Source organism: Euleptes europaea, chromosome 4 (genome assembly GCF_029931775.1).
Source record: "Euleptes europaea isolate rEulEur1 chromosome 4, rEulEur1.hap1, whole genome shotgun sequence".
In the NCBI taxonomy this organism is placed as follows: domain Eukaryota; kingdom Metazoa; phylum Chordata; class Lepidosauria; order Squamata; family Sphaerodactylidae; genus Euleptes; species Euleptes europaea.
The window spans coordinates 34,123,528-34,133,145 of record NC_079315.1 but is presented as its reverse complement, the minus strand read 5'-3'; the positions used below and the strand labels follow the sequence as shown (position 1 = coordinate 34,133,145).

Below are 9,618 nucleotides of genomic sequence, written 5' to 3'. Positions count from 1 at the left end.
TAATAGAGAAAGGCTTATTGACAAGCTCCCATGCAGGCCATAACTTTTAAATCTTCTCCAAGTGGATGCTAGACTACACATGGCAGTTTTGTATTGAGCAGTCATGATGCAGAATATCAGCTGTAAGTAACTACCTATACCTTAACTTTAGAGACTGGAGGAAAACACTTGAACACACTGATAATCTGAGTGCTTCTCCACAGCAGATCAAATGTAGCAATTCCATTGTTTGCGTCTCTCTGTTTTCTTGGTTTCTGAAGTGATTACAGATTTTTGTTGTGGGTTACTGGCAATCACTCAACCAAAACTGATAGGTCAGTGAATTTCCCAGTTGCCCTACAAGTCAGACAAGCAGAAGTAAGGACTTTAGAATCTTAACAATGAAGTTTAATCCCCTGTTGTCTGCCTGAATTCCGACCCTAATACCCATGGAAAACAGTTGTGCCACTGTGGGTTTTAGCATTGTCCTTGTGGCACTGGGCACCAGTAAATGTCCTGTATTCCAAGCATTTATCAGCAGGTAAAGCATTAAGGCTCCAAGAATGGTGTCCCTGTTTCTATATGTAGCACCTCAAATGTTTTTGAAGTATAAAGAAGGGGAGGGAAGCCATAACCCTGCTTTCTATGTTTCGACATTCTTCCTGGCCAAGACCTTGACTCGTTGATATCAAATTGCAGTAATGAAAAATGCTCTGGGTGAGAGTCATCTGAAATGGATGAGATGTGTGAAACATTTATGCTCCGATCACCTAAGACAGCAATAGCTCAAATATTCTATTTGTCAAAGGGCTTCCACTGTCATCTAAGACAGGGCAAACATCGTTGTGTGAGTTACAGATGAAAAATGAGAACGCTGGCAATTTTTTTTTTAACAGAGGAGAAAAAAAATCTGCTTGCTGCTTTCCCTCAATGTATTAACTAGGAAGAAAGAAAGTGAGGAAAGCTAACCAAGGCTGGAGACAAATAATTTCTTTTCCAGAGGGTTGAAAGAGTTTGAAAAAGAAGGTACAGCTAACAATAATCTTTTATGCATGCCTGTTTCACTTGGCAGGCTTCCTCCAATGTCTTCGGGTTTTTGTTTTGATTATGCATGCCATTTCTGACCATCAGAGGTCGCCTTGCTCTCCCCCTGCATTTCCCTGTGTTTTGCCTGCGTTTTCAGAGACCTGTTTTATCTCAAATTTCAAAATATGGACAAAACATGGGGAAAGGGAGGGGGAGAGCAAGACGACCTCTGATGGTCGGAAACAGCATGCATAATCAAAACAAAGATCTGAAGTCATCGGAGGGGTGACAGCGAGTGAAGCAGCCATGCATAAAGGACCAAGGTATATACACATATCACTTTTTCTTTGGGTAAACAGCTTTTATAGTGTTCCAAAAAAGTGCAAAGACTGTTTAATAGAAGTGATAATGGGATAAAATAAACTTAAGTGTGTCATCAAGGTCCCTCTGGCTCTTTCTCCTTCTCAGCGTCGAAATAACCAAGAAGAGAAGGAACAACAGCCGTGCCAAGAAGGGCTGAGGTCATGTCCAGCCTATCCGCTGCACCAACTGTGCTCGCTGCATCCCCAAGGACAAGGCCATTAAGAAGTTTGTCATCCAACACATTGTAGAAGCAACTGCAGTCCAAGATATCTCTGAAGCAAGTGTCTTTGATTTGTATGTGCTGCCCAAGCTCTATGTGAAGCTTCATTATTGTGTCAGCTGTGCCATCCACAGCAAGGTAGTGAGGAACCATTCCCGTGAAGCCTGGAAGGACCGTACCCCTCCACCCCGGTTCAGGCCTGCCAGTGCTACACCAAGACCACCCCCTAAGCCTATGTAAGGAATTTTCCTGAGTGATATAAATGTTTAACATTGACTCAATAAATTACTTTCCACTGGGGGAAAAAATGAAGGTCCCTCTCAAAGAAGGTCCCTTCTTTGGTTCTCTTGAAACAATTGGCCTGGATCCAACTGGCCTTGTCAACGTCATGATCCGGGGCACAGCTCTTCACTGGCTGCACTCCTTTCTCTGTGGTCAGGTACAGAGGGTGAAGCTAGGGGAGAAAGTATTGCCGCAGCACCCCTTAGTATGTGGGATACCACAAGGTGCAATCCTCTCCCCAATATTATTTAATATCTACATGTGCCCCCTCGCCCAGCTTGTCCAGAGATTCAAGCTGGGTTGTCACCAGAATGCTGCTGACACCCAGCTATACCTGGATGGATGGCCAACCGGACGTCACCTCATACACACTGACCAGGTGTCTGGGAGCTGGGATGAAGTAGTTGAAACAAAGCCGACTGAAATTAAATCCATCGAGGACAGAGGCCCTGTGGCTCAGCCAGAGCAGCCTGGAGATGACGTGCCAGCTCCTGACTCTTAATGGTGTATGTTAAGAGATTTCTAAAGAAAGGGATTTCTGTCCATAGAGGGTGTGTGCTCCACCTTCCCCATTTTGCTGCAGTCCAAAATGCTGCTCAACACAAAAGGAGGAGGAGGGCCTTTTTAACACCCTCCCCCAAGGGGCTATGCAAAAAATTATGGGACCCATGTAGACAAAAAAAAAAAAAAAGGACATGGGACAATGCTGCAGGGAGGCAGGGAATGTTGCAAGGCTAGTTCTCTGTTCTCTCATGTCAGCTGAAAAGCTGGTAGGATTAATCCCATATTTTCACCAGTTTATTTTTACCTGCTGACTTACCTTTTTCATTTGATCCCTAAGTATGTATTTTTCTTGTGTTTATTTATTAGGGTATTCAGACCCTTCTGCCCTGAAGAGACCCAGGTGGCTCACCATATAATTTCTCCTTATCTATTTTATCTTCTCAACAACAGGTTAGGTGAGAATGACTGACCCAAGGTCATCTAGCAATAGGGTTGCTAGATGCTTGCTAGGAATGGGGTATCTACCACTGGTGTTCCCTGCTGGTGCTCAGCATGGTGACAAATAAGGAGAAATGGCCTTATGTGACACAGCAATGTTACTTTCTGCTAGGAACCCGGAAGTGCTGTTGCTCATCACGCAATGCTTTAGACATTTCCCTGATCGCGGTGGTCTTTACAATAGAGTTTCAGGGAAACCCCAGAGTGTCACATGATGCAGTCATGTCACTTCTGATTACAATATGGCAGTGATGTTGCAACACAGAATGATATCCCTCTCTGTATATTATTGCCAGGGGAAGATACTACTATTAGAATTTGAACATCTTTAATTGGTCTTTTGACTGAATTTACATATTAACATCAGTTATACTGAGTCAGACCATTGACCTATCAGTAAATAAGGAGAAATGGCATTATGTGACACAGCAATGTTACTTTCTGCTAGGAACCCAGAAGTGCTGTTGCTCATCACACAATGCTTTAGACATTTCCCTGATCGCGGGGAGGATGGGGGGTTGCGGGAAGGGAAGTGCCTCAGCAGGGTATAATGCCACGAAGTCCACCCTCCAAAGCAGCCATTTCCCCCAGGGGAATTGATATCTGTAGTCTGGAGATTAGTTGTAATCTCCAGGCCCCACCTGGAGGTTGGCAGCCCTACAAAATTATGCAACTATTCAGCATGTGCAACATGTTACGGATGCCATTTTGAAGACAGCAGGTTTCCGTCAGATCTTTCTTGTCTTTCCAAAACTACTTTCAGAGCTCTATCCTGACGATTTAAAACATTTCTTTTGAAGGGAAGCATTAATTACTTTCCTTGTAGACCTCCAAACCAGCTGAGCTTGCACATGGGAGAAAGGGGAGGAGATGAGAAATAGTATATTTTACTTGTATGCAATATACAATCCAAATGAGAGGGTGCTATGATGATGTATTGGACTATGCATCATCAAAACCAGCTGTCATTCTAATGATGTATGACTGTAATAAATCATCAGGAAGGGCACATTGATAAAGTATTACTCAAAAGAGAATTGTGTCCTAGAGAGAAGTGGTCCAGCATAAAATTGAGACCAAGCCCTGCCACTATTAGAAGCAGATTTCTGGTTTGAGTTAATCAATTAATATGGTTCTACTGACTGGAAACTGTCATCTTTTCTCAGGCAGAGCTCCAATTTGAACAAGCTGAAATTTGAGTGGAGGAAAATATTGCACAACTGGACCTAGTATCTCCTTGAAGCTGCTATTTCTTGATAATTATAGGTCATTATAGGTTTTATTTCAGCCACTCCAAACAAAACCCATATCATGTTAAGAGTTCTCATTACAATTTTCACTTCATCCAATATTAACAGAAAAAACAACCACAAATGAAAATTATACATTGGCTAGTTGGAAGAGGTACACCATTTGCCTTGAAAAAGAGAAGTGTTTCATTCATATGTCACATCAAGCCAACATAAAGCCTAAATGTGTACAAACCCAGCTTGTTTTGGAGCTCATGCACATCTCTCTCATCCTCCCATCTGAGTGTAATGAAAGAATCCTGGTTTAAAACTAACTCCTGTTATCCATGCAAATTCAGGCAGAAAGTGTAACTAGAGTTAGTTCCCCCCCCCCACTGAAATTCTAAACATGGATTAAACCACAGTTTATATTCTTGATTTGTGTGGGGAAATTTAACTTCCATTAAGATATAGGACTCTATTTGTATGTCATGAATAACAGGGAGTTAGTTTTGAACCAGGATTCCTTTCACATGTGCCACATGAGAAGGGAAGGGGGAGGTGCAGAGAACATGCATTACTCCAGCAGCAGCAAGCCAGGTTCACACACATTCAAATTTAATGTTGGCTTGATGTGACATTGGAATGCAGGTGCCTATAGATGTAGGTGTAGATATAGATGTATAGATATTTCAATCATATCTTTATATACTCCCTACCCCCTCCCTTTCTTTTCATCTATGATTCTGCATTTGCATTGATCTGAGGGTGCCCTGCCTGCTTGCTGCTTATCAGCAAGTACTATATGGTATTGCACATTATCTATGGTTTTAATAATTAGAGAATTGCTGTGGCATGTTTTATTGTTTTAATTGTTTAATTGGGGATATTTATACTTGAAGATATGCTGATTTTATGGTTGTTACCTGCCCTGAGCCTGGCTTCGGCTGGGGAGGGCAGATTATCAATTGAAATAAGAATAAATGATAATAATAATAAAATAATACTTATAAGGAAATTGTTTGGTAGCATCATTCCTGTGAGTTAGCAGCATTAGTGACCAACAGTGACACAACCCAACTGTTTGACTCAGGTTAAGAAGATCAATTTCAAACTAACACAGCATATGGTCAGCAAAATGATACATTTCATGTTCAAAATGGGGGCCAAAGATAAGCAATAAAGAGAGAGATCCAGCATGGTGTAGTGTTGGACTAGGATCAGGGAAATCTGCGTGTGAATCCCCCTCTGCCATGGAAGCTTGCTGGGTGACCTTGGGCTCATTGCACACTCTCAGCCTAACCTACCTCATAGGGGTTTTGTGAGGATAAAACTGGAGGAGAGGAGAATGATGTAAGCCACTTTGGGTCCCCTTTGGGGAGAAGGCTGGGATATAAATAAAGTAAATAAATATCCAAGAGTGCATCTGGAGTACATTTGTGTTCGGTGCTTTAGTTCTTTCAAGACTAAGACTCTTTGGTTGCTTCCTACAGGCAACACATAAGCCCTTCACAGCAGGATATGGGTAAAGTTTTCCCTCTAACATGGGGAGAAGGAATTGGAAAACACTGTTGAAACCTCTGCCTTTACCCCCCTCTTCCAAAACAACATTTGTCTGTACCTCCAGCCAGATTATCGCTTGATAGCAGGAATAGATCTGGCAAAAACCTCATTAGCATGAGTGCCTCCACAAGCCAGTGGACCAGCGATATGTTTGGGAGAAGACATTCTACACAGAGAAGCTGATCACAGATTATTCTATGTGGCATGAACATGGACTAAGTGTTCTGGCTGGCAGCATGCTTATCAGGAACCCATCTGCTGATTCACTCTCTTGCTCTCTCATCAGTACCATTCTTACATGTCACTTCTGCCAGGAAACAGAAACGTGGCACAGGAAAATAAAAGCTGCATGCAAAGTTGCAGATATCCCAGAGCTACTAGAATAACAGCTACATGTGCTAGATCCAAAAGTGAGCGAAAATTTCATTTGGATTAATTACCATCTGAGATTAATTAATTTGCTTATTTGGATCAAATTTCAATTTGTTACATTCCACATGTACAGTCCTTGTAAACTGCAGTTTCTCCCGGACTCTATCCACGACTAATCCAATTCCGCCCTGGCTTGGCAGTTGACCCTCAAAACTGCACTGTGTCCTCTACTGAGATGTTAGAATTTTCTAAAATCAAAAGGTGGCAGCCATATCCAGAAAGCCCATGTTATTGTTGATATGACACAGAAGAAACATGTGGCGGTGTCGAATGTCAATGAAGTTGTTTTGGTTTATTGCTCATTAACAAAGCCTTAAGCAAATACATAAGAATGTCAAAGAAAGATTTCAGGTGTTTTAGAACTAGTCCAATCCTGCACAGAACCCATTATCTAAGACCTGACAAGAAAAAGAAAGGCACTGGTCCCCCCTTTGAAAGGCATCGTGCTAACCCCTGCCCGGCAGTACTGGTGAGATATTCAAGGACAATGGGAGACAAAGGCTGATTATTGGAAAAGAAGAGATTTGCCTAATTTCCTGGCTGTGAACAACTGCTTTGGTATTAGATACAAATTTCAGTACATACCAGCAAACAGAATTCATAATGGGAAAATCAATAGTGCACCTATTAAAGAAGTGTATTTACAGTTTATGGTATTATCGGTACCTTTGAACTGATGTAGACATTCAGAAGCCCCATGTGAGGCATCATACCTTGCCTTGTGCTCATAGGGTGGATATGCAACTAGAAAAAAACCTGCCTTCCAAATGTCTCCTTTTATGTGACTGTTTTTAAAAGGGCAAGACCCCTGGACTCTGTTCTGTCTTATCCCCCTGCAACTGCTTCTATGGAAGTCTTATGAGATGTTACATCACAGATGCATGTTAACCATCTTCCAATTCTTTGAAAAAATGAAGAGTAACCATGGAAGGCTGGCTGCAAATCTAATTGCAGAAAAGGAGGAGGTAGAGTTCCTTCACTTTTCCCCTCCAGCCATATTTCTGCTTATAATCCTCCCCCTGCCCACACACACACACCTTCCGCCCACACACTCCCCCCGCCCACACACACACACCTTCTTTCCACGATGGGTGGAAAACTCACTTGGAGGAGGGCTAGTTTTTAATGGAAAAACATGGAAGTGGTCCTCTCCACTCTTCATCAGTTGCCCAGTTAAATAAAATGTTGGGAGATGGTGTCTGCTATATAACATAGTGTTTGTTCCTAATGCTTCCCCCCTGCTCAAATTTTCACCTTCCCTGTCTTGACGAAACCTCTGACAGGAGCGATTTGGAAGCACAAGGAACAATAAAAAGAAAACGAACTACCTTGAATAACTTGAGAAAAGCTGGCAATGAAATTAACAGGAGCACGATAAGGCAGTAAATTTTTCAGGATTATTGTTAAGATATAAGCTTAATACAGACATTAATTACTTCACAGCAACGAGCTGCTCCCTCCTTCCCCCCACCCTTCCGCGGTTTCATTTTAAGATCTAATTGTAAAGAAATGCAGTTTTAATTATAATATTGATTTTGCCTCTTTGCTAGAGTGAAGCTTCATTCAATTATTTCTAATTAGGTGAGCTGAACGGTCAGACCAATCTTAAAGGCTCACGGGCTTCTCATTTCATAATACGCTTTCACAGATAAGTAGAAGTAAAAAGGGCTCAACATCAAGAAAAGTAATAGAAAACAGGATTAAGATAAAAGAAAGGAAATGATTTTCACGTCTTTAGCAGTGGAGACACTTGGAAGTGGATTTGTAAAAAGTTCATAGGCTTGACTCAGAGACCAAGTTTTATAGATGGGTGTAGACAAATACAAAGAGATAAGATAACTTGGTAATAATGTACACTGTGGATGTCAGACATAGCATTTAAAGGATTTGTAGTCTGTTGCCTTGTATTAGATGATTCTTTGATGAGATGTAATTTCTTGTGTCTGAGTCTTCATATTTCATTCTCAGGAATGGATACTAGAGTACAAAGTACACACACATTCTATCAAAGCAAATTTGACACGAGTCAGCTTCCTTTGATTTCTGACCATTTGGGCTGCATCCACACCTATTTACATATCTTGATACTATAGCAAGCATTTGCAAAAGGACTGGATTGTCCACAAGAAAATACAGGTACAAATTTAAGGCAAACAGCAGGGATTTGAAAGTTGTGTATCAGTTATATTTGGAATGGCCCATTGACATTGTTTAAGTAACCACTGGATGTTGTAGTTCTTTAATGATGAACTTGCACCTGTGAATCAGGTCTAAAGGCCAGCAGAACACTTAGCTTAAAAAATCATATTCAGGACTGATCCTTTCCCAGTTGTCAGTCCTGCATAATTGAAAAGAACACTCACCAGATTTTACATTTGGTCAAAAATGCTTATATTTTGTACTTTGCTATATGGACTTCTGATATCTGTAGTATGCAAGGAGAAGACATGTACAACCTTCTATCCAGTCTTACTTTAGATTTCCTAGTACAGTAAACTGGGGATTCATTTGCAGCTAGCTATGTGAACATGATCAAGCCTATTGACAAGTATACTGAGAAATTTACTTAGTATGGTTCCTTGTTATAGCTGCTGTTCATATTATTGAGTGTTAGGTCCCAGAAAACTACACAAAGCATAACCCATACAAACAAGAACAATAATTTTATGATTCAGGATATATGTATTTATTTGAATTCCTGTAAATATTTTTAGCCCACTATTAACCAACATGGAAACTGATAGTAGAAAATCACATGCAACAATTCGTAAAATGGCCCAACAGCTGAAGCATAGCACAACCAGTTAAGTACCAGAGCTCAAGGTTAAAGATGCTTGGGGTTAAAGATAACTTGAGGTCTGGGGAGCTCTTGATTTGGAGTACATTGTCAGGTATGGACTGGGATGTTAAAACAACCCAGGAACAAGCTGAGCTAAGTGGCCCCTGAAGTACTTGGATCCAGGCCTCAGTAACAATGGCAATGGATATAGCCCCCACAGATAGGATTGCCAGCTTTGTGTGGGGAAATACCTGGAGATTTTGGGGGTGGAGCCTAGGGAGGGTGGAGTTTGGGAAGGGGAGGGAATTCAGCATGGTACAATGCTATGGAGTCCCCCTCCAAAGCAGCCATTTTCTCCAGGGGAACTGATCTCTATCGGCTGGAGATCAGCTGTAATAGCAGGAGATCTCCAGCTTGTACATGGAGGTTGGGAACCCTACCTGGAGATCACCTGTAATAGGTGGAGGTTGGCAACCCTAACCACAGAGCTTATTAATTTGGGATTCAGGCACAGAACAATAAAATCGCTCTATTCTAAATCAACAATATGGGGGAGAGCTTAAACCAAAAAAAAAAAAAAAAAAAATCCACAGGCAAAAATTAGCTTTATGGGATGACCTTATCTTTGTGAAATGATTAAAAAAATTTTTAAAGGCTCTTAATGGGTACCATTCATGCTCACAGTAAAGCAGGAAGCATTCTGCGATACCACTGAAGAAGGGCTGAGAGAATGAACTCACTTG

At 41.4% G+C, this 9,618-nt stretch overlaps 1 pseudogene; it reads left to right on the top strand.

Moving 5' to 3' along the window:
• The first annotated feature begins 428 nt into the window (after positions 1-428).
• Positions 429-1,866, top strand: LOC130476956 (40S ribosomal protein S26-like; annotated as a pseudogene).
• Positions 1,867-9,618: the final 7,752 nt, after the last annotated feature.